The sequence below is a fragment of the Homalodisca vitripennis genome, chromosome 5 (assembly GCF_021130785.1).
Source record: "Homalodisca vitripennis isolate AUS2020 chromosome 5, UT_GWSS_2.1, whole genome shotgun sequence".
In the NCBI taxonomy this organism is placed as follows: Eukaryota; Metazoa; Arthropoda; class Insecta; order Hemiptera; family Cicadellidae; genus Homalodisca; species Homalodisca vitripennis.
The window spans coordinates 40,512,992-40,540,133 of record NC_060211.1 but is presented as its reverse complement, the minus strand read 5'-3'; the positions used below and the strand labels follow the sequence as shown (position 1 = coordinate 40,540,133).

At 38.6% G+C, this 27,142-nt stretch overlaps 1 pseudogene; it reads right to left on the bottom strand.

Annotated features, from left to right (window-relative positions):
• The window catches only part of LOC124362048, a 44,880-nt pseudogene extending 18,115 nt beyond the window's left edge, over positions 1-26,765 (bottom strand).
• Between the last annotated feature and the right edge of the window lie 377 nt (positions 26,766-27,142).

Sequence of the window (27,142 nt, the reverse complement as noted above, 5' to 3'; positions counted from 1 at the left end):
AAATAATTTTTATCCATATCTCCAATTTTAACAATATATACATAAAGTAATTTCTAGCCAAAACAATTATACGGTGTTTCTAGACTGTTAGCTGAGTCTGTCGGAATGATAGAGGATGCGGAAAATGAACCTCGCCGCACTTTGGCTCCAGTGTCGCTAGCCGTGCAGTCCGGTGTGGGTGTCGGCTAATTTTGTCTGTTTGAGCACAGCTCTCCATTACATATTTCCACTTTGTTGTCAGTTCAGCCGAACCAGATGTTGTATCTCAGCCTAACATTTGAAACTGCCTTTCCAGCTTGGTAGTTGAACATTCCACAACTATGATTCACTTGTAAGTGAACAAGTACGATAAGTCTCCATAAAATAGTGATAAGCGGTGTAATGGATAAATAGAACTGTTTAATGATTGATAGATGTTTTAAAGCGATATTCAGTTTCACTATAATGTAAGGTGATCTTTAGTAAGAAAGAATCAAAGTTACCGTGTTCTCACTGTTTGAAGGTTGACGTTTTAGAACATCAGTTTCACAATAACGTAAAGTGATATTCAATGAGAAAGAACCAGCGTTCTCGTGGTCTTACTGTTTGTTAATTTATGTTTTAAAGCGTTATCAATTTCACTACAAATTGAAGTGAAGGGGAGAATGTCCGCTGAAATAATAAAATTAAAAACTAAATTACTGGATTAAGTCACACAATGTGCGTGTTTTAGGTGACAAGGTGTCGGCAAAGTTTACTTTCCAGTAATTCCAATAATGATGGTTTGAATACTAGCTCAGTGTAGTAATAAGGAAGTGATGCTGCATTTAAAACCAGTTTTCAGAGACCTCTCTTCGTATGACCTCTTTGCCAAATGTGTTCATGGTAAGACCCAAATCCGAGAGAGAGCTTGAACCATGTCACTCAGTCAAAAATACCTAAATTGTTTTGTAGGTTACAATAGTCTCGAATGTGTAGTATTAGATGCGGTGCTAGCATTTAACTGTGGGGGAGTGTATAGCTAAAACAAGAGATTTTAAGAATATGGAAGTGAACAAAAACACACAGCGACAGGTCTTAGGAAAATCAACAATAAATGCGTTAAAATACTGAAAAGGCTAACAGGAAATTACGACAGAAGCAAAGGTAAGGAGAAGTCAAATGTAAAGGAAGAAAGAGTACACAATGGACAGGAAACAATTACCCATTGTGGCGCTATAGAGTTTGAATAGTAAGTTTTGAAGTTTTCTTTACTTTTTTAAATTTGATGTATCTAAACACGAATTTTTGTGTTATTTTCCTGTATTTAATGTTAGGAATATGGTGCAGGATTGAAATTAACATTTGTCCTTAGTAGGCCTAAACGATCTTTTAGTGTCAAAAAGGTTTAATAATGTTTCATAAAAGTGCTTCTACAACATCCTCATGATGTCTAATACATGCAGTAAATATTTCAACTTAATGCGTAGTATTTTGTAACAGGTACATGAAAAATTGTGTTTTCCAATTCAAAATTCATTGGCCAGTCTTCAATAAGAAGGAATCAACGTTCTCTGTTGGCTAATTGTTTTATAATTGATATGTTCAATAAATTCAAGTTATCTTCTATTAAAAGAATAACGTTCCCAGTGGTCTCAGACGGCAGAGAATGTTTTAATATGTAGCATTGTTACTTGATGTTTTTAAAAGAAGTGAACAATGAATCACACAAATAGAAAATTACTCGGATATTAAACTTCACGAGCTGTATAAACAATTAACCTCACTGGGTTCTTGTTAATTTTAGTCTTGCTCCTTGATAGTGTTTACCAGACGGTTGCCAGATACATAACATAATTCATTCACGTGATTTACACCACTGGTACACAGCCGTAGATGAAGTAACGCATGAACGTGGCTGCACACAAATTACTCAGCTCTACAAAGAAAACAGTTTCGAGTTTTGCCTGAGGAACAAGGTACTCCACATCACGTTTCGTTGAAGGTTCATACGGAATTTCAATCCTATAATTAAATTAGTTTTAAAGATATCTTGCAGACAGCTACGCTTCGCTAACGCTCAGCCACTTCCCATGGAGCGACTTGCCTCATCTCGAATTTGATGTTGTTTATTGGCTGAGCGTTGGCGACTGGTTTTCTTTTAATCTATTAAGGCACTCCGTTTGCGTTAGGTCTGTTGTTTGTGTGTCGTCAGAACAATGTCATTCCTAGTTTGTGCATGTCTGGATGTCTGTCGAAACAAACTGACATAGACTTGAAAGTTTGCAGGATGCTTCATTTTATATGGGCAACACTGAGTTCGATCATGGTGCATATCATTTCATGGGATTTGACAGAGCGTTAGCGAATATTTTTACATGGGTCTTAGGGAAACTATGATTGTAACCAGAAAATCACGGAATAAATTCGTAAGCAATTTGAGATTTTTATATTTAACGCGTGTAACCTCCTACTCCTACACCTTTTGGTGACTTCGTGCACAGACTTTCATTCATAGGGTAAAAAAATAAAAATAAAATAAAAGTCAAGGCTTAAAATCGGTGAAAAGACTTCATTTCAGCACATTTTTGCGTTGTAGCGTCCTTAGTAACCCACCGGATTTTTATTATTTAAACATTGCTATTAAACCAAACTTAATGAACAAAATGTGAGTGTACCAAATAGGAAGATGTTTCGTGAAAAATTTTGTCTGTTATATTAAATTTTGCATGAAATTTCATTTCTGCATATATAAGAATGAGTTTTGTGGTGGAACCATGAATTCTGGTTGAATGTCCTTGAAATGTATCACTTGGTAGCTTGACAGAAATTCACTTTTCTGATACATATAGATGTAAAGTTTTATTTTCTGTATGTTTGTGAGTATGTCTGTTTGTCCGAGGGTATCTCTGGAATGAAATGTAGGCGGATACGCGTCAAGGGTATGGCCTACATCTATATGAATGAAGCTTTATGCTTCATCTTGAGATATCGTGCGGACAGACTGAAGAGACATTTTGTCCGCCACATGAGTGACTATTTCGTGTAGATTTTGGTACATTAAAATCAAATAAAAATATTCATTAATGCAATTTTAGAGAAAAGGAATATTTCCTTTGAGGTGAAGATTAGTTTTTAAAAAGTTACAGATACAATAACCCGTATGTTGATATACAATTTTCAAAATGTTGGAATCCATTTCTTCTCAGATTATTCTAGTTATGTAAATAGTTAGAAAGTATGTGATATACAAAGTGTTTAAACGCCTAATTTTGCTCTACAAAGAGTTACAACCTAGATAAACAAGTTGTATGAATGTAAATGCCGAGAAATAATCAACAAAAATGTTGTACGTGGTAACATAAAAGGCCGCCATACTGAAACATTTATCTTAATGGATTTAGCGTATAATTCTGTTGTTTCGTTTCAGTTGGAATCAATGGCGATAAGGGTGTCCACTCATAGTGATGTGGAAGTACCCATTGTTTTAAATTACTTTAAGTGAAAAAATATTTTAACTTTTGTAAATTTTGTACGTATAAAAGAAATAAAAGCATGAATTTTAATCGTCCCCTACTGACATTTTTAAAGAACTTATCCAAAGTATACATGAGTTATGTTTTCTTAAAATTTATTAAAATACAATACAAAACTTAAAAAAAAAAAAAACATAATATGTTAAGTGCAAATTCGAAGCCAATTATAATTTTGAAGATAATGACAGCTGTCACCCATCATGTAAGAAACAAATATAGGCTTGAAGAAAAAAATATTTTTTAGTGCATAACATAAAACGTTATATAAATACTTTGCATGTATCTCCCGAAAATTAACCCAAATAATGTATATGGTATGAAATGAAGAAACATCGACCAGGCCTGCCATACCAATTTTTTAATTTATTAATTTCATCATACAAAAAGCTAAAAAAGCATTAAGTGTATGGTTAAAATCAAATCCTTATTTAAACATGTATGCTTGATAAAAATAGTCAGAAACCACTATTTTATTATATGTACCATTATTATATTTTATTAATATGTAAACTTATTTTTGTGCGAAACATACGTAATGGCGTAGCTGTAATATACTTGTAACATTTTTATAGCCGCAGCCGTGACGAAAGACTTATATGTCGCTTGCACGCTTTTAGTGAAAATATAGTTTACAAAAATAACTCTTGCCATGTTATGGTCATTAGTGATGGTAGTGTCTATAAGAAATGTCTGCCGGGTCAAATAATTTTAACTTCTAAAAAAAATTATGGTTGCCTGTAAAGTCGGTTTTACGGGCGAAGATTTTACGTGACAACGTCTTTTTCTCGGTAGAATATTTATTGATATGAATATTATTAAATTGCACAATAGGAACAAGGAATTGAATAAAAATAAGAATTGCACAAATTTTAACTATAGAAATATATTTTGTTTACTAAAACATTGTACATAATTTGAAATTAATTAAAATTTGTTATTGTAAATGGTAAAGTTGAATAAAACATTTACTAAAATTGGAATTTGAAATTCTTGCTAAACACAGTTAAATTCTAACTCCGCGCGTGGTGATTGGTCGGTTTAGTTCGTTTGTTTGGTCGCACTGTTATGACAGGTTAGAGGTTATAATTTGTTATTTTAAATGTTTGACTAGCAATACGCGCTGTTTCTTCTCAATCGACTGAATTACGATTGATTGCAGAGTGATTTAAACTAATAATTTACTTAACACTATCAACATTTGTCAATAGTATGACATAACCTATAAACTCAGTTTCTCAACTTTTGTGTCAATCTAACAATTAATCAATCAATCATAGTTTACGATAATGAAATATCAGTGTACAATTATTTACCTTTATTGTTGTAGTTGTTGTAATTGACGAATCTAAGCACTCCACGTTTTCACGAATAAACATAGTTATCTGCTTTATCCCGTGCGGCGGACCCACAGTTATCTGCTTTATCCCGTGCGGCGGACCCACTGGACGGGCATCGTAACGTTACCGGGCGTTACACTTTTTCATGAGTGACTCCGAGCCGCAACCTAATTTAAGACGTTGTCACGTCAAAAACCTAAACAGAATATTACCAAGAGACTGACGAGTTATTTACAAACGTAATACCCTTAAATCTGTAAGAAATGTAACTGAAACATACATTAAGCGCTAAAATATACATACTTTTTCTTGTAATTTGGCCTAGAGCGCCATTAAATTAATGTTTAAACTCAGGTAAAAGTTAAACTTTATAAGGGACCCAGAGAACTTCTTTAATTAGCAAATATTTCATCCTATTTAACAATCTTTCATATTAACTATTTCGAAAGTTTTCATAATCAGCATTCATGCCATCAGTGTTGATGTCTGTTAGAGATGTAGCCTTGAAAAGTGTTTTATAAATATGTATAATACAATATAAATAAACCTTTTAACACTTTTTGTAAACTTTTATTTTTGTTACTATGTACATTTCGAAATCTGTGATTTCATCTTCAGGTACTCAAGATGAAATCACAGATTTCGAAATGTACATAGTAACAAAAATAAAAGTTTACAAAAAGTGTTAAAAGGTTTATTTATATTTGTTTTATACATGTTGATGTCTTTTGAACAAATATTTGATAGAGCGTATCTGCAGACACGTGATAGGACGTTGGTTTGCAAATGGATAACAGTATTGCAAAGATGTAGTCAGGAGGGCATCCCAGGGGACCTTCCCCAAAATTTCATTTTTAAAAATTATTTTTTTATCAAGCGATTATTATTATTTAAATAATTCAGTATTACTGACGTGTACTGTTGAAATATCGTTCTCAATATTGTAACAAGTCAAGAACTTTTTAAGGAACAAAATGGGGAATAAGCGGTTGACTGCACTTGTCTCACTTTCTGTCCACCACGGGAAGCGGTAAGATGTCAATTTCTCCAGAGCAAGTACTATAACAATTACTCAGAAGTCAAGGAGAATGTTAATTTTGTAAAAAACTGTTGCATATCATCATTTTTCAATGTGGATTTGTATATTTTGTACTATGTTTTTCAAACAGTGAAAAAAGTATAACCAATTTCAACAATTAATGCTGCACAGCCTTAGTGGACTCAAATTGTGATTACGACTTCAGCCGGTTATCTTTTTATTTTTAGAAATTAAAATAAGGGAAACATATAAAAAGCTAAGGTAAAAAGTTATTGATGAAATATCGATTCTTTTCTGGAAAGGTATTCATTGTTTCTTTTCTTTATTGTACAATACTAATTCAATATTTAGATTTCCGCATTATTTTAGAATTAGTGTGAATCATACAAAACGTTTTACGAATAATTAAACATTACTATTGTTTTTGATACGTACTTTATAAGCCAACATTGTAGAAATGAAAATGTTTGTATGCATGGTATTTCTGTAACGCACAGTAATATAAAGACAGAGTATATTTCGGTGGTACTTGGCTCTTGTAGTATAGCTCTAGCAAAGATGTCATAACTATACTCTCTCCAAAATAACTTTGCACTCGGAACACCCACAACTTGACAACGTCGCGAGTGCTCTGCTACCGCACCGGATGTCTGCTTGCTCTATAAACTAGCAAACAACACTTTTGCTAGTTATCAATTGGGCAGTATAAAATTCTTGGTTTAAAGTTTATTATTGACGTTGGATAATTTAAAAAGCTAACAGGATTTTGGAAATTTGCCATCGTTATGCTACAAAAACAGAACGCTACGTTTTTAGGATTGGAATCTGCCCTTTTTATTCTTGTGCCAACAAAATTCAAAAGTTAGTCCAAGCAAAGGTCAAAAAGTTAAAAGAATAACATTCCTATGTGTGCCGATGAATTTGCTAAAATCAAACTTGACAACGATACAAATTTTATGTCAAAACACCCAGTGGCTTACCTTTCTCACCAGTGTCCTCTTATGACCGTTCTGGTTTTCAAGTACTGGTGATTAATAAACCAATACCTATAATATATTCTAAACAAAATGTTTTATTTTCATGGTGAAAATTGTGACGGTCGTATTTACTTGTGACACAGCTGTATACAGTTAGTCGAAAATGAACGGTCATTTTATAAGGTTTTATTAAAAACATCTTCTAGTACACATGCTGCAAGCCTCAGTGGCAGATGCCCGACGGCGCGGCGGTTGTATAAATGTATATATGTAAAACTTGTACATGATGAACTCTAGTTGAATAATTTACAGGGAAGGAAGCTTTCTCTTTATGCTAGTCACATATTTCACTATAAAAACATGAGCTTGATTTTTTACGTAAAACTTGTAGTGTTGTAAAATTTGATTTGGCGAGTTCCTCGTCGTACATGGATTACATTCAATTTTTGTGAATGCTTAGCCCTAATGTTACCTTTTTGTTTTTTAAAAAAGGAGAGGCTAATTCACTTTTGAGCCTTATTCTGCCCGTCATCACCTCATAAGCCACTGGCTTGTGCGAGGATCTTATTAAACAGAATAAGGGGGAGAGTCGATGCAGGACAAGATCGATGGTACTGGTAAAAAGTGCAACGGTCACAGACAGGATTTGAACCTGCGCTAACTCAGACCCAAAGTCCAACGTCCAAGAGATTTTGTCACCTGTCGCAGAGGATAAATTCCAGTCTAGAAACGTAGTTTGTTTTGTAACACATGACGATAGTAAATGTCCCAAATCCAGTTATTTTTAAGTAAAATATTGTCATGTCCCACAAATCAGCTCTACCCCAACAGTCCTCGACTAACAACTAAGATGCAAAGTAAATGCAATTTGGTGTACATCCAATTTTACCGCCTGTACCGCGGTTCATTAAATATGTCACACGTGGCTGTGACAGATCGGACCACGCGGTTGGGACTGACTGGACCTGGACCACCTCTGTTACTCGCATATAAGGAGACAAGGCTGTGCTGATACGCTAGACGAAATTGGTCGACGGGTGCGTATGACGTCACTCGGATCAACAACGACACGCTGATTCACTTCTCAATACAGTGTAGAGGTGTCAGGCCGTTCAGGAACTGGAACCGTTCCGACCGGAACGTCCCAGGCTCGGAACTAGTTCCACGAGGTCCAGTTCCAGGCGTTCCGTTCCGACTGTGCTTGTCTACTTATTTCAGTTTCTATCTGATTTCAGTTCGTTTGGCACTTCTCTAATACGCGTTGCTCCTGGGAGTTATCTTCTAATTGTAATATTTTATACTATTTTAGTTCTACTGAAATTTGTTTTTGATATTATTTTTTATGATATTAATTCTCATAGGAAAACTAAAACACCAAAGCTCGAATCAAAATCAAACCAAATCAAATAAGTTTTATTGCAGCGACAACAGCACATTCTGTAACAAACGTCATAGATTTTAATCTAAAATTTCTTACATTCATATCACAAAATTCTCATTCACACATACAATTTTACAACTATGCACCTTTCATTCTTCGCCAATGTAACCCACTTTAAACAGCAGAATCAGTCGCCTAATTAGCGGTCTCCCAGTTAAATGCTAAAAACTCCCCTACATAATAAAACTGTTTTAAGCATAAAACTCCCCAAAAGGTGTCTGTTAGGGAATTTTTTATTGAAATTGGCAATCTATTAATAAAATTAACACCTGCCTGCGAGGGCAGATGTTCAAAAACCACTGTTCTGTGTCTCGCAGTTCGTAGTAGTTCTCTACCTTGTGTCTCATGTATATGCATGTCACGGCCTCTGGTTAAGGCACACTTATACATACAAAACAAAGTGGTTTCCAAAATGCACAGATACAGGAGAGTTTAACAGCTAAAATTCCTTAAAAGCTTTCCTGCACGACTCTCTGAATGTTGTTTTTACGATTATTCGAATAGCTTTTGTTTGGAGTTTGAATGCTTTCTGAACATGAGAGTTTGCGCACGCTCTCACAGGACCACTCCTTAGTGCAAATGGGGGTAAATTAAGCCATAATACGCCGTTAACAGTTCCTGACATGAGCAGTATTTTGCTAAGAATCTCAAAACAAATGCCTGAGGAAATTTTGGCGCAAACATGATTGATGTGCTCATTTCAAGTCAATCCTCGATCAAGGATCAAGGCTTATTCCTATTAATTTTGAAGAGAGGACTTCTTCCAGTGTGGATACAGCTAACAAGACGGCAGATCCACAATGGTTGCCCACATCGTGCAAAGCAACATTTAAAACGTTGGATTTTGAGGTGTTTGTTGTGAGATTGTGGCTTTGGAAGTATTGTACACAGTTATTGATGTCAAAAAAGGCCTGTTTTTCCATCACTTCACTTTATATTGCACTAAAACAGATAGTCGTATAATTAGCATACTGCACTAGTCCTCCATGCAGAAGTGATGGTCCTATGTCGATCACATAAAGCAGGAAAAGCACGGAACTGAGAATGGATTCCTGGGGAACACCGTCACTCAGTTCTATTGGTTTTGACGATTGATTTGATATTTGGGCAACTTGGGATCTATGACTATGAGCTAAGCCATTTAAGCTGTGTGCTGAGGATGGACACTGGCGGTGGACGTCGCGATGTCGAGCGGTGTGCTAAGGATGGACACTGAAGGTGGGCGTCGCGATGTCGAGCGGTGTGCTGAGGATGTACATGGCGGTGGGCGTCGCGATGTCGAGCGGTGTGCTGAGGATGGACACTGGCGGTGGGCGTCGCGATGTCGAGCGGTGTGCTAGGGATGGACACCGGTGGTGGGCGTCGCGATGTCGAGCGGTGTGCTAGGGATGGACACCGGTGGTGGGCGTCGCGATGTCGAGCGGTGTGCTGAGGATGGACACTGGCGGTGGGCGTTGCGATGTCGAACGGTGAGCTGAGGATGGACACTGGCTGTGGGCGTCGCGATGTCGAGCGGTGTGCTAGGGATGGACACTGGCGGTGGGCGTCGCGATGTCGAGCGGTGTGCTAGGGATGGGCACCGGTGGTGGGCGTCGCGATGTCGAGCGGTGTGCTGAGGATGGACACTGGCGGTGGGCGTTGCGGTGTCGAGCGGTGTGCTGAGGATGTACATGGCGGTGGGCGTCGCGATGTCGAGCGGTGTGCTGAGGATGGACACTGGCGGTGGGCGTCGCGATGTCGAGCGGTGTGCTAGGGATGGACACTGGCTGTGGGCGTCGCGATGTCGAGCGGTGTGCTGAGGATGGACACTGGCGGTGGGCGTCGCGATGTCGAGCGGTGTGCTAGGGATGGACACCGGTGGTGGGCGTCGCGATGTCGAGCGGTGTGCTGAGGATGGACACTGGCGGTGGGCGTTGCGGTGTCGAACGGTGTGCTGAGGATGTACACGGCGGTGGGCGTCGTGATGTCGAACGGTGTGCTGAGGATGGACACGGCGGTGAGCGTTGCGATGTCGAACGGTGAGCTGAGGATGGACACGGCGGTGAGCGTTGCGATGTCGAACGGTGAGCTGAGGATGTACACGGCGGTGGGCGTCGCGATGTCGAGCGGTGTGCTAAGGATGTACAAGGCGGTGAGCGTCGCGATTTCGAGCGGTGTGCTAGGGATGGACACTGGCGGTGGGCGTCGCGATGTCGAGCGGTATGCTGAGGATGGACACTGGCGGTGGGCGTCGCGATGTCGAGCGGTGTGCTAGGGATGGACACCGGTGGTGGGCGTCGCGATGTCGAGCGGTGTGCTGAGGATGGACACGGCGGTGAGCGTTGCGATGTCGAACGGTGAGCTGAGGATGTACACGGCGGTGGGCGTCGCGATGTCGAGCGGTGTGCTAAGGATGTACACGGCGGTGAGCGTCGCGATTTCGAGCGGTGTGCTAGGGATGGACACTGGCGGTGGGCGTCGCGATGTCGAGCGGTATGCTGAGGATGGACACTGGCGGTGGGCGTTGCGGTGTCGAACGGTGTGCTGAGGATGTACACGGCGGTGGGCGTCGTGATGTCGAACGGTGTGCTGAGGATGGACACGGCGGTGAGCGTTGCGATGTCGAACGGTGAGCTGAGGATGGACACGGCGGTGAGCGTTGCGATGTCGAACGGTGAGCTGAGGATGTACACGGCGGTGGGCGTCGCGATGTCGAGCGGTGTGCTAAGGATGTACACGGCGGTGAGCGTCGCGATTTCGAGCGGTGTGCTAGGGATGGACACTGGCGGTGGGCGTCGCGATGTCGAGCGGTATGCTGAGGATGGACACTGGCGGTGGGCGTCGCGATTTCGAGCGGTGTGCTAGGGATGGACACTGGCGGTGGGCGTCGCGATGTCGAGCGGTATGCTGAGGATGGACACTGGCGGTGGGCGTCGCGATGTCGAGCGGTGTGCTGAAGATGGACACTGGCGGTGGGCGTCGCGATTTCGAGCGGTGTGCTAGGGATGGACACTGGCGGTGGGCGTCGTGATGTCGAACGGTGTGCTGAGGATGGACACGGCGGTGGGCGTCGCGATGTCGAGCGGTATGCTGAGGATGGACACTGGCGGTGGGCGTCGCGATGTCGAGCGGTGTGCTGAAGATGGACACTGGCGGTGGGCGTCGCGATTTCGAGCGGTGTGCTAGGGATGGACACTGGCGGTGGGCGTCGTGATGTCGAGTGGTGTGCTGAGGATGGACACTGGCGGTGGGCGTCGCGATGTCGAGCGGTGTGCTAGGGATGGACACCGGTGGTGGGCGTCGCGATGTCGAGCGGTGTGCTAGGGATGGACACCGGTGGTGGGCGTCGCGATGTCGAGCGGTGTGCTGAGGATGGACACTGGCGGTGGGCGTTGCGATGTCGAACGGTGAGCTGAGGATGGACACTGGCTGTGGGCGTCGCGATGTCGAGCGGTGTGCTAGGGATGGACACTGGCGGTGGGCGTCGCGATGTCGAGCGGTGTGCTAGGGATGGGCACCGGTGGTGGGCGTCGCGATGTCGAGCGGTGTGCTGAGGATGGACACTGGCGGTGGGCGTTGCGGTGGCGAGCGGTGTGCTGAGGATGTACATGGCGGTGGGCGTCGCGATGTCGAGCGGTGTGCTGAGGATGGACACTGGCGGTGGGCGTCGCGATGTCGAGCGGTGTGCTAGGGATGGACACTGGCTGTGGGCGTCGCGATGTCGAGCGGTGTGCTAGGGATGGACACCGGTGGTGGGCGTCGCGATGTCGAGCGGTGTGCTGAGGATGGACACTGGCGGTGGGCGTTGCGGTGTCGAACGGTGTGCTGAGGATGTACACGGCGGTGGGCGTCGTGATGTCGAACGGTGTGCTGAGGATGGACACGGCGGTGAGCGTTGCGATGTCGAACGGTGAGCTGAGGATGGACACGGCGGTGAGCGTTGCGATGTCGAACGGTGAGCTGAGGATGTACACGGCGGTGGGCGTCGCGATGTCGAGCGGTGTGCTAAGGATGTACACGGCGGTGAGCGTCGCGATTTCGAGCGGTGTGCTAGGGATGGACACTGGCGGTGGGCGTCGCGATGTCGAGCGGTATGCTGAGGATGGACACTGGCGGTGGGCGTCGCGATTTCGAGCGGTGTGTGCTAGGGATGGACACTGGCGGTGGGCGTCGCGATGTCGAGCGGTATGCTGAGGATGGACACTGGCGGTGGGCGTCGCGATGTCGAGCGGTGTGCTGAAGATGGACACTGGCGGTGGGCGTCGCGATTTCGAGCGGTGTGCTGAGGATGGACACGGCGGTGGGCGTCGCGATGTCGAGCGGTATGCTGAGGATGGACACTGGCGGTGGGCGTCGCGATGTCGAGCGGTGTGCTGAAGATGGACACTGGCGGTGGGCGTCGCGATTTCGAGCGGTGTGCTAGGGATGGACACTGGCGGTGGGCGTCGTGATGTCGAGCGGTGTGCTGAGGATGGACACGGCGGTGAGCGTTGCGATGTCGAACGGTGTGCTGAGGATGGACACGGCGGTGAGCGTTACCATGTCGAACGGTGAGCTGAGGATGTACACGGCGGTGGGCGTCGCGATGTCGAGCGGTGTGCTAGGGATGGACACTGGCGGTGGGCGTCGCGATGTCGAGCGGTGTGCTGAGGATGGACACTGGCTGTGGGCGTCGCGATGTCGAGCGGTGTAGGCGGGAATCCCGACACAGTTAACCCGAAACTATTCCCGGAGTCGTGTGACAGCCGTCCCCGCGAACTCACAAATATTTCATCTGCCTTGATAAACAGTCTTGTTCGTTACTAAGGAGGTCGCCAACCTACAGCTGATTTACGCGACGCTGTTTACCTAAGTTACGACATATAAATAATGTCCATATGATAGGCCTGAACAATGATAATGAATTTGTCTGAGTTAAATATACGAGTAATATATTTTCTTTATATTCTGTACTCATCCTATTATAAAGAAGAAAGTGCTTCTGTTCGTTTGCTCTGCTTTCAAGCGTAAATTATTCAACTGATTGTACTGAAATTTTACATGGAGATTCTGACGGTCCTCGGTATGAGTATAAGCATATTCTCATTTCGAAATATCTTCAGCAGAAAATTCCAGTAGACTTCTCTACTGTGTTATATATTTTCATAATCAGGAAAAGGCAAAATCAACAATGGAATAAAACGTTCAAAGACCGGAGTAAAATACAAGCTTTTTGGCATATTTTTTATCGTGGCTAAAAGGCAAACTCAACATTGGCGTCAAAAATATAATTCACTCGAACCACTAGTGTTCTCTTGACATCAATGTAATTTTAAATTTATAGCACTAAAAGTTTCTAAAGGAAAACGATCCAATCCCATTTGCAACTTTGTATTGACTTCACCGAGAATCGAACCCGATACCTTTCGGTTGGAGAGCAGCGGCCTTACGAGCATCTATTTCGTAATATTATTTCGGGGGGGGGGGGGGGGGTTAATGGAGTCCATAACATAGTTATATTTTATCGAAAATAATTAATATTTATGCTTATTGGTATGTATATTGTTACGTATTTGTTTACTGTTATTGTTTTACCTTTAATTATTTATTTGTTTATTTATTTAATACTCTTAATATTTAAAATTTGCTTCATATATTATCTACTTTTGACTAGCTGAGTTTAGTTAATGGAAAATGTTGTTCATTCTTGTTATCTACTTGTAATTATTATTCTCTATTTATTTTAATTGTCTCTGTTATTACATTTTCTTTTAAAGTTATGAATGGACTCAAAGTGAAGGAGTATAAAACCAACTTCCAAAAAAGAAGTAAAAATGGAATAATCAACATGACTGGGTAATTTATGCGTACTCTACGAAATGCATGGGGCACTTCGAAATTTTGTTGTTACATTTGTGTGAATAAAGGCTTTCTAACTTGTAAAAACCCATTATTTTCAAAATTTCGTCTCAAATCCAATGTTTTTAAGCGTTTAGAATCGATATTAACTTCCGAATTCGTTGTCCTCTTCCAATATTTTGTTCCTTAATCAAAGTGGTTCTTCGTTTTCCTCAAGCACAGAGATTCACAAACACACAGCCAAATATTCTGAAACAGCTCTCTTGCTCGTAAAGAAAATGAAAGCGGAACATACCTAGGATATGTTTATCCAAAACTAATTGAAGCTGTTTGTTTTCTCACACTGTTTGGGTCCATGCAACGTTTACACGTTTGGCAGCCTCGTACTTTGCAGTGGTTGCAGTGTTTTATTGTTTACTTGCAAACAAAATCGGAGACTGAAATATACCGTCGATACTGCGCCTAATTTTAGTCTCATAAATGGAACAGTGGTCATGGATGTCGGAGGAGTCATAAATATTGGATGGTAAAACCACTCAAGAGAGGTGTCGATAATAACACGTATCAGTTCTCTCCGGTTAACCTCCGTAATAGCACACGTGAGCAGAGAAGTTTTGTGGTTATTGAATTACACTGATTATTGTTTCAGTTGCGGCCAGTAATTTAGGCGAGACGCGAGAGTGGAGTCGGTACGGCCCTCAGCCGCCTGCCCTCGCCTTGTAGGTACCGCAGGTCGGGGAAAGGCCGAAGCCACACAGTCGCCTGCCGTACATGGCGTGGCGGCCAGCCCGCTCTGTCAGGCCCTGATATGGCTCTTGTCTCTCTCGTACAAGACAATGCCACAAATTGCAATCTCAACTAATCACTCAATCCTTGTCCGTTTTGACTACATTACTCAACTGACACCCATCGCCGCGCCGTGAGGCAAGGGCTCGATTGTTTCACTTCGACGTTGGTGGCAAGCCACTGGCAAGTCTCCCCCCCCCCTCCCGTAGGGGGGAGGGAAGACAACATAATACATCACTTGCGGGAACAATTTCCCTGTTAATACGCCGCTCTCCAATTATCGTACGTACATGTCTTTATATTCATAAACTACTAGCTGTTACCCGCGGCTTCACACGCAATCTTTAGAACCGAAGTCCTTATATTACTTAGTAAAAGCACTTATGATGTAATATGATGGAGTGCTATGAACATTTTAAAACGAAAGTAGGCGTACATCAAGAAGATATTATTTAAGTTCATGGTAAATAGTATCCAAGTTTAATTTAAATAATATATCATGTTTTGCACCTGGAAGAGCATTTCTGGTTCAAATTAACTATATTTCCAACGTCACATCTGAGCCTGCATTGTTACCCCAATCAAGAAAATACAATACACAGGTCTCAAAAACTTACTTCGGTCAAAAAAGCGTCTATTTCTAGCCTTTATCACATATTTCTGGTGTAAGATATTTCCAGTACCATATTAGAGTTTGCCTTGTCCTGTCGAAGAAAAAAAGTATACTTACGTGTAGGGCCAAGAACCCTACTTCAATTAAAAAGTTCACCTAGTGCAGACCATTTAAATTCACTTACTATGTCACAATTTATTATTTATACGTATTGCCTCGATCAAAATACTATTTAGTTGGAATATGCAGTTCTTGGAAATCTACTTTGGTCAAAATCATCTACTATGGGCTTCTGTAATATACTTTCCGTCTAACATTTTTCCAGGGACATAGTTGGGTTTGCCTTTTTGTCCTGATGAAGAAAATATACACATAAGTAGAACTGAGAAGCCTATTACGGCCTAGAAAGAAGTCCTACCCATTTCCTATGTACTTTCGGTATAAGGGAGAAATCCTTATTAAGGTTATGCAACATTCCAAAATAAAAGTGTTTTGTTACGTTGAGGCATGTTAGTATTAATTTTTCTCTGTTTTCCCATAAGCCACTGTTAAAATACCATATCACAATGTCAAGAAAGCCTACCAGTTTAAAGTAACGTATGTGAAAACATTCATGACTTTGTTCATTAAGGTTTGTTTTATAACAGTGTTGAAATAATATATAAAATGCATTGCATGATTTAAATTTAAATTCATCACTGGCACGATCTGGAGTAAAATTTTGATATTAACTTTGTATTTACTATCTGCATTACACTACTGATCAAGCACTGTTCACTTCATATTTGATCAAATTTAAATGTAAACAGATGTATCAGCCAATTTGCCAACATAAAACTGAAGGTGTGAACAGCTGTTTAGTGCCAGTTTAATTTGGATTATGAAACGTAAAAACTACATTTTTTCTGAATTTCAAAATATTCCAGGTAGCTTTTCTTATATTCTGCTTCATAAAAACCTTCCTCGGATTTCAATGGACATTTTACAAAAAGAATTAACCGAATTGGTCCAGCAGTTCTTGAGATTAGCGCTTACCAACACATTTAACGATTCATTTTTATTTATAAGATTAGTGTGATTAGCAAATACGTCATTCAATATTCTAATGAGCAATTATATAAGTTTATTTTTGAGGATGGAAGGATTGTGAAGGAAACAGGATTTTTCCGGACATTTGCCATCGTTCAGTGAAACAAAAATTCAGTAACACTACGTTTCGAGATTGCAATCTGATTCTTCTTCAGGTAAATACTAACCTAATACATAATTTTACATAAAGTTATCTGAAGAAGAGATCAGATTGCAGATCTCGAAACGTAGTGTTACTGATTTTTTCCACTGAACGATGGTAAATGTCCGGAAAAATACTGTTTCCTTGAGCAATTACCATGCTCTCCGCAATGGAACAATACGCATGCTATTTGGCCTGGAAGGAGTACTACTCTTATGAGGAAGCCTACCCAACATGTGTAAATATTTTCAATAATACAAATCAAAGGCCATATGTTGTCAAACTACATTGAATTTTAGTCCATAAGAACAATGTGTGTACTAAAGTACACCTCATAGTGATCTTTTTTCCCTATGACCATTCTAGAAGCCAAGGTTTTAGATTAACTAAGAATAAGTATAGGATGAATTCTCCAAACTTAGCTAAAGTTCTTTAGTAAAATGAGTTAGATATTTTTGAAAGAATTTAGATATTTATTTAAAACAAAATAACACTTTGCAGACTTAACAAAAATGTAACTTGGATAAGGTGCTTCATCCGAGGTCCTCCTTTTCGGATTAGTAATGTTTTATAGACCTCTGGCGAGAAGTTATCCTAGATCCTTACAAGACTCCTACGTCAAAAATCAAATAGTACATTGAGGCGGCATGGGATTTTCCGAAACATGTTAGCCTAGAGCTAACAATTAGACAAAAAGGTTACACTTAAGTTATTTTACGCCCTTGTTTTCCGTTGTAGAACTATGGGAGCTGTCGTATTTTAAAGAATGATCAGTACGCGTCCAAATTAAAATACACATCTTTCTAGTTTTTTTTTTAATATTTAAACGATAAAGTACAAAAAGTTAGTATTTTTCTGAGGAATCAATAAAAATATAAAAAAAAAAAAAAACAAAAAAGTGTTTGGGTGCGTATTAATTGTATTTATTTAAAAGTGAGACATTTCTAATAATTCTACAACTAAAATAAGGTTGAGTTTTGACATAGTTCTTATGGCACTAAATCAAAGTAGCTGTCAATACATCTGGATTTTAATATTACATGTATGAGAGTATTAAAAATCTAAAATTCCAGAATTAAAAATTTTAAACCGGTGGTTTAGTTGGCTATATTTACATAAACCGAATTTTATTCATTATGGAAGCTTAATAAACACTAATCGAGTTGTTTTTATAACCTACATAAAAACTTATTGAAATAGTTGCATTGTTTTATTTAAATATTATGAAAGGACAATACGATTTTGGACATTTGCGGTTGTCAAAAAATGTATAGCACAACGTTTCGTGGATTGGAATCTATTCTCTTCGTCACGTGAAAATATAATTAGTACATAAAAAAGAGAAAGAAAAAGAATATGGTTCAAACATACTCGTAAACTGTTTAGAGTCCAGATAGAAGAAAATAAACCCAGACGTTGTCACTGCACAGGATGCATATTTTTCTTTTTTGTATGTACTAATTATCTTTTCACCTGACGAAGAGGATAGATACTAGCCCTCGAAACTCTGTGTTATACATTTTGTAACATATAACGGTGGCGACGACCGTAATCCTGTTAACCTGTCAAACATTTCATCGTCAATAACAAACTTTAAACAAAGAATTCCACATAGTATTGTATTCCACATTCATTTAAGCATCGTCAATAACACACTATAAATAAATATTAAGGTTAATAATTTGCACTGGAAAACGTCTGAACACTCCATAAGGTACAACACAATAAATCTATCACATATATTTATTTTCAGAATCTTTCAATGATCATCTTCTGATGATTATTAGTACAAATTTGAAGTTAGATTTCCTTATTCATAACATTTATTAAATCTGCATAAAATCGCCAGTGAAATATTACAATAATTTAGTAGAGTGTGAGTAGTGTACAATCATTGATGAATAATGAATTACATGGAGTAATACAAACCGATACCACAGAGTATCGAAAGACCCGACAGAAAGTAGCGAAAGTCTATACAGATGTAACTGACTGGAAGGGCAACTTTTTTGCTCTTTGACCTTTTGATTCCGTTCATATATACATACTTATACATCCCAACTATACCCATACATGGTAACCAACGGTGCACAGAATATCTTTATGCCGTCTTCCCAAGGACAACTATGCTGTTCTTTACCCTTTTGGTCGCAAAATCTATAGAGTTCATCCTCGGGCCAAGACGACTCTATATACGAAGTTTCAAGTCTTTAGGACTCGCACGTTATCGCACAGACAATTGTGATTTTAAGAACGAATTTTTAGGACCCTGTTGAGTCCAGGCAGGAGAAAATAAACATAGGTGTTGTCACTGCACAGGATGCATATTCTTTCTTTCTTTTTTATGCACTAATTATCTTTTCACCTGACGAAGAGGATGGATTTAAATCTTCGAAACGTTGTGTTATACATGTTATAACATATAACGATGGCGAATGTCCGAAATCCTATAATAAATACATATATTCACAGACATAATCACGCATATTGTTAATACTCGTGTTACTGTGTCTGTTACGACAGGTATTACACAACAGCGTCACTGTAGTAACACGCACCTAGGCTCGAGAACACACCATAATGTTCTGGCAGGAACGATGGCTGCTACAGAGCAGAGGACGTTGGACGGCTGTACTGATTAGAGACCTTTATAGAACGGTTGGAGCTACAACACGGGGAGGTAAATTTCTACGTGACAAGTTCCAAGTTCCTCGCCGGCCATGGCAACTTTCGAGCGTATCTCTTGGTACGGTGGGTAAATGTAATAGTTCGGAGTGTCCCCATGGGGATGCGGAGCACGACAACGCCAACCATGCGTTCTTCTTTTGAAGACGGTGGGAAAACGAAATAAGAAGACTCGAGATTTCCATAGGCCAACTCTCACCGAACACCATTGTTCGCAAAATGATCTCTGAAGACACTCTTGGAATACTGTCTCTACTCATGTAGAGGGGTGTTGACACCCAAAAAATTAGAAGAAAGGTAATACTACCCCGACGTTGCCCAACCAATGGCAAACTCTGCTTAAATAGACAATCTCTTGTTGAAGTAATGAGGAAAGCAGATCGGAGAGGGAGCGATAGCTGGGCGGTGAAATGTTTGGTGGGTGTTAGTGTCACTCACCAGCGGAACACGCTGACGGTGCATTAGCATTTTCCTCATCAATTTAAAAAACAAATAAAAACCGGACACTGACGGACTAACGCTTGTATACTTGATGTATTCCAGCTGAATTGAACTGTCTGACACCTCTACTATAAAGTTGTGGTTTCTGAAAAAGAAGTTCTACGGAAAAGACTTAAAATGTGGTTTTCCGGAGATCGTATTGGTGCTGAAAATGTGTCTCTAAAACACTTAACCATACTTTAGCAAAGTAATAAACATACATATTTTATAAGTATGAACAAAATTGTTATTGAGGAGAGAATATTGATACTAATTGACTGAGCGTTAGCTAAGCCCATCACTCGAAGGACTGGAAAAATGTAATTTCTGTCTGTCTGTCTGTCTGTCCGCGTGATATCTCGAGAAAGAACCGATCTACAGACTTTAAATGTTTGCAAGAAGCTTTATTTCCATCAAGAAAATGGCAGAATAAATAAATTTGTTAACAAACTGGGAATAATCATATGAAATTTGACATGCGCCATAGTAACATGTGTAGTTTAATGAAATGACCTTTAGACTTGATATTTTATATTACAGTGTGTTATGCGGTACTTGGTACCTATATTGTATTAACAGTGGGTCTATATTAACAAATTGTCAAAGTTTACTATCAAATTGAATTTCTGTTTTATTGATAACATTAATCCAAGGGCACTCCACCAAATAAATAACTCATCTTTCCTATCGGGCAGATAGTCTAAAATTGGTTGGAAAAGAAATTTCAGAGAGATAAAACAAGATTATGAATAATGTATCTTAACACACTTATTGTTTTAGAAGCTAAAAATATCTGTAGGTGAAATGTTCCATGGAATCCATTAAGAAACATTATATTCAATGCAAAATGTATGTTCCTGTAAAAGATTTTTTAAAATTTCCCATCATTTAGTCGAGATAGCAGGCTTTAAAGCATAATTTTATGTTTAAATTACACTTACCAATAGCAAATATTCGAAAAATACTTACCTTCACAGATTGTCAAAATAAAATGTAAACAAACAAAATTACTGTAAACCATATGCAGTTCCTAAAACTGTTGATACCTTGGTTTTACACCAAAAGAACAATGTATTTGAATCCCAGAAGTACGGAAAGAGTCAAGATTATGTGAATGTTAAATTTAGCTCAAGTTTATCTTCCTCTTAATGCAACGTCTGAAATCTGATGCTGTCACAGACTTTACTCCTGGAATTTGCAGTCATGTTTGTTTGAAGAGATGAAACAACTGTGACGAAGAAGCTCAACTTTTTAAATCGTTTCGACGTTAGAGACACCTAGACTACAAAATATAGTGTAATCTAGGGGAAGAGTAATTGAGAGGAATGAATCAATGTGAAACCAGTTAGTTCTTCGTCACCTATTTTGGAGGAAGGTGAACTGGAGCTTAACTCAACATTCAAATCGTCAACATTAGTCATTCAACATAAATCTTAATAAAAACCAAACCACATGAAAGTCTCAATCGTTTGTACTTTATCGTTTAAAAATCCGAAAAGTATAAAATCTAGAACAAAAACTAAACATTGTTTGTTCACGTATTTATTACATGATTAAAATGATATCTCCCACAACTCTTATGACCAAACATCAAGGCTTTTAAGTTTTTTAAGTAAAATATTGTAAAACTCAAGATCATTTCAATACCGCCTGGTCTTTTTCACTGAACTGTTATTATTGCTTGATTCCGATTATTGGTATAGCACAACGTTTCGAGGATTGGAATCTATCTTCTTCGTCAGGTGGCGGAGGCATTAGTATATACAAAAATAAAGAACAGAAATAAGAAAAGAAGGGAAAGAAAAGAGAGGGACCCAAAAGCTGCTTGGAGTCTAGTCGACGCGTTGACGATGCAGAGAATGCAAGTCCCGAGCACAAGTCATGAGTACGAGAAATGCAATCACACATCACACCGGCACGGATGTAAGTGGCATCTTTTGGGTATGTTTGAACCCTTTTCTTTCTTATTTTCTTCTTTCTGTTCTTTATTTTTGTGTGTACTAAAACCTCCCCCATCTGACGAAGAGGATAGATACTAGCCCTCGAAACTCTGTGTTATACCTTTTGTAACATATAACGATGGCAAATATCTGAAATCCTGTTAACCTGTCAAACATTCCATCGTCAATAACAAACTTTAAACAAAGAATTCCACATAGTATTGCTTAATCGTTTTTTACATTTCTCAACAACATTCTCTAGGATATAATCACTTAATACATTTGATCGACCAATCTAATACTGCATATACTCCATCCGAATGTATTCGCCATATGTGTTCTGTCCTCAACAGGTCGACCTTCTCGTATCCGCCCACACACGTTAGATAAGACTCTAATTACATTCCTCAGCATGCGCTGCTGAGTCACAGGTTTGTGGAGGTCACAGCTCGCCGAAAGGAGCTTTAAATGTCCCCGCATTTACTATCATCTTAACGACTCATTTGCATATTCTATTTTTATTCCTCCCAAAAATGGTTATTTCGCCTTATAAGGATAGTGACCACTGTTACGACCTCTACTGAGGTCACACGGTCGTTCGACAGTCTCGACCCACAAAGCGGGTGTATGACATCAACTCATTTGAAATATAAATGAAGACTTGAAATGCATAATGGGATGAGTGCCAACTATGAAGGTTGGAGACGATTTAAACAAGACTGCGAGTAATACAAGATCAAAACAATTATACACGTATCTAGAGTTAATTTAAAGAAATAAAATATTGAACTGGTCGTGTGCCTTATTATTATAATACAACCTAAATAATACTCTACCAAATATACTCTCTCTATATTAAATGGCTCGTGTCATTTTTTGTAAAAAGAATATAGTACTATCACTCAATAGCAATCAAAGATTCACTTAAAAACTACAAATATTTAATGATAAAACAATCAAAACTTTAAGTTGTCATCTGTAGCCATGGCTAATATAAGAAGGGAGGGGAGGGGGGTAAAGACGAAATTTTGAAAAATAAACATTGCAATTGTATCCAGTAATTTATTTTAAGCTAGAACACATTTATTAGGTCTTAAAGCTCAAGAATTGTCCGCTTAAATATTACCGACTCCCTGGTTTTGGAGGGTATATGATACATCCTAAATCACCCAGTGTGTCAGCCCCCTCCAAATTAATTTTCTATATACACCACTGCTCTGTAACTGTGTATGGTCTTAACAGTGACACAGACCACAGAAAATTCAGTTGGATTTTTAGTAGGCTTACTTCCACAGCACTTGACAGTTACCTCGTTATATTTGCGTATCTGTATCTTCAGAAACACGTTCAATAAAAAAAAGTTCTTTAACTGTTGGCGTCTGATCCGTTATATTACACTCCGTTTATTACAACTTCAAATATATATTGTTTTAAACATGACGTAGATATTGTGAGAACAGTTTATTCAGTGTGAATATTGTGTTTAGCTACAGTTCATCTTCCTCTTTAACCTTCCTCTTAATGCAGCGTCTCGAATTTGATGCTGTAACAGACTTGATTCCTGGAATCTGGTTCGTCTGAAAAGATAACAAGCGGCGACGAAGAAGCTCTAAATAAACTCTTTGCGTCGTTTCGACATCAAAGACACCCACACTGCAAAATATAGCGTAATCTACATGAAGAGGAAAGAGGAATAAGAAGAGTAAGATAACTTTGTAGGGTAAAAACATGAAAACAACCCAAATCCCTAAATATACAACGCGTTACTTTTAAAACAAATTATAACAGTAAAATGCAGTGACTGTTGTAAATATAGTGACACAGTGACGTAACTATCGAGAGAGACGTGGGGGAAACAACCCCCCCCCCCCGAAAGAGCCGTAAAAATTAATTTTATTTTAATACGGCAGTTCAATGTTTTACTATGAATTAGACCTATCCAATTGATTCAAAAATAGATTTATTAAATGCCCCCCTCCCTTATGGTGTGCTCTTCAATCACATTCACGGGGCCCCCAAGATCCACATACACTGGTTGGTAGAAAATCTTAAAAAGGAACACAATAAGTCTACTGTAGTTGCGTATTAAAGGTTTTGATACGATAAGATGATTGCAGTGATACAATTTAGACAAACGAGAAAACGCCAGTGTTTAACATTTTAGAATATTAGAACTAAATGGCCATTATAAATTAATTAAGACAGTGATGTGGTGGAGGAGCTCTGGGAATAAATATAATATTTTATTTTAAGAAAGCCCCCTCTCCCCACTTGTGATACATAATTTTTTACCTCTGTTTACCCAAAATCCACATTCGTTTTTTATAAATTTTACTAACGCATATACAATTATATAGCCAGTTTAGTATGCAATATTCGTAAAAGTTAAACATTCTTCATTTTTAAGACAAACACGGCCGAAGATATAAATATCCTACATGAACTTTTCACACTGTATACATAATTAAGATTTTAGGGAGCGACACGCTTTTTATCCATTTATGACTTAAGGGAATAATACTTTTTTCATCAAATATAATTTAATATTTATGTAATAATAAATTATAATATAATAATAATAAAGTACATGTTTTTAAATATTTATTCCTTAATAAGATTTTAAATTTATTTTTTATAAATACAAAATATGTCACTGATAATACGCTTTAGAGTGAGTTTCATAGTGATACCTGTATATAAATGCATTTTGTTTCTTAAACAAAAATAAACATTTCTTTGTTTGAAGGTTATTTTGGACGATGGAAGGATTGTGAAGGGAACAGGATTTTTCCGGACATTTGCCATCGTTCAGTGAAACAAGAAATCAGTAACACTACGTTTCGAGATCTGCAATCTGATCTCTTTTTCAGGTTGAGAAGAGAGATCTCAACCTGATATCAACCTGAAGAAGAGATTAGATTGCAGATCTCGAAACTGATTTGTTGTTTCACTGAACGATGGTAAATGTCCGGAAAAATCCTGTTCCCTTCACAAAAATAAACAAGTATTTATATTTATTATTCAAATTTAAATTGAATTATATTTTTTTTCTCGCATCTAATACCTAATGCCGTAAGCTAAAATAGTGATATTATACATGAAATAAATAGAGTGACTCATTAGAAATGCATTAAATTAAAGATACCAACCAGATTTATAGTCTTGGAAATAAACACAGCTAATTTTTTCATTGCTGTGTTGCAACATGCTCTTGATTTCGTGTTGAGGTTATGTTGCTTCAAATGTGTAGAGAGTGTACGAGTATAATTGTATTATTCTCGTATGTTTTATCGCTGAGGCTATACTTTACTAAACTATAAACTTACTGTGGACGAAAGTTCCACGTAAACTGTTCTTAAGCATCAATACGTAGTAACTATATTATTTGTCGTTAAAATGCAGATCCACTTTTATATTTTCTGTTTTATTTAGCATTCGCAAACACCATTGGAATTTATTATATTCCTCATATTTCATGTTTTTCTGATTTTCCCTGCTGTTTAATCTGTATATTTTGTAATAATACCTAATTCTTATTTTTGTATAATAAAACGAATAATTAATAAAACACATGTGTTGGGGTATGGTGAACATCGCTTTCAGTATTAACGTTTCTGAGTAGTTTTGTGTTACCGAAGGAAAACTTTCAAAATCCATTAAAGACGAATGTTTTTTTTAATTTTTAATTGTCCGTTCTGGTTTATTTACAGTCCAGGCACGCCCAATTTTTGCTAAAAATAAATATGTTACATTTTGGTTTTTCTTAACACTTATTTATTGTTTACAATACAAATGTATAATAAAATATAAATACAGTAATTTATCACGTTAAAACCCTTTAGTACATCACAGTAATCTAACAAATTTTATCATTATAAGTATAGTTTTGTTTTTAAACTAAATGTTCGTATTTCCTATTTTATGTGGGTATTAGTAGGCTAGCCTCCAAAAGTGTAAATAAAATTCAAAAAAATAAACTACCTATAACAATTTTAATATTTTTTATTTGTACTATGTATATTTAAAATTCAAAGAATTCATCATCAGGCACGTAGGTTAAGGTAAGCATAAATAAAAACAAAATCAATAATCAAATTCGCGCGCGCTCGCGTGTGTGTAATTTATACTGTATAAAAGTCTATCAAATAATAAATTTTTAACATCATTGTAATTGAATAGTGCGCCAGGATTAATTTTGGCACTTAAATAAACTCAAAATTCAAATTGTTCAAAATTTAACTTCAAAGGTAACTTTACTTGCGTGTTTGTGACATTTGGGGATTATTTTCAATAATCGTGTATGTATGACCAGCATTATTTGATTATTTCGTAAATAATCAGTCTATTTTGAATTTGATTATGTTTTCAAGGATTTTATAAGCTAATTACATGTAATTTTGAAGGTTCGGTTGGTTTGTACAATTAATATTTCTTTTTTTAATTATTATACGTGCTTATCTTAACATACGCGCCTAACAAGAAATACAATGTATTCAAAATATACATGGTACATATAAAAATATTAAAATTTTATAGGTTTCTTAAACATGTTTTTATTTATAATTGTCCCTGTTTTGCGTTTTGAAACAGTCCATTGAACGTGTATAATCACCTTGAATGAGGCTATTTATTTCTTCTGTTATTCGGGTTATAATATCGTACAATATCCAGTTTTCTGTCACGTGACACTGACCTGACTCTTGGCGGCATCCCCTATGAGACGTTCGCAGTCGGTGAAGGCGACATAGCTAGGGGTGGTGCGGTTCCCCTGGTCGTTAGCTATGATCTCCACCTTACCGTGCTGCCAGACTCCTACACACGAGTAGGTGGTGCCCAGGTCTATACCTACAGCTGGCACGCGGGGTCCCATGTCGATGGAGGCTACAGTACAGACTACAGACTACTGACTAGTGACTGTGCCGGTCTACCGTAGCGCTCACTCCACTACCGCGCCCCCCCCTGTGCAGATATGTCTGCGCCAACTGACACCAAAATTAGCTGCACCTATTATAGAAGGTTCGCTTTTTGACATTTTTTACAAAAATCGCTTTAAGGTGCATAAATAAATGTTTGCAAAACTTCTGCGTTCACCAATGTTTTGAAAATACATTATGAGTTAAGAAAAGATCGACATAGGTTGTGGGTCGTGTTCAAAATTCATCAAAGTTCTTTGTTTGAGGTTTGTTTTTGACGATGGGAGGATTGTGAAGGAAGCAGGATTTTTCCGGACATTTGCCATCGTTCAGTAAAAAAAAAAAAAAAAAAAAAAAAAAAAAACCAGTAACACTACGTTTTGAGATCT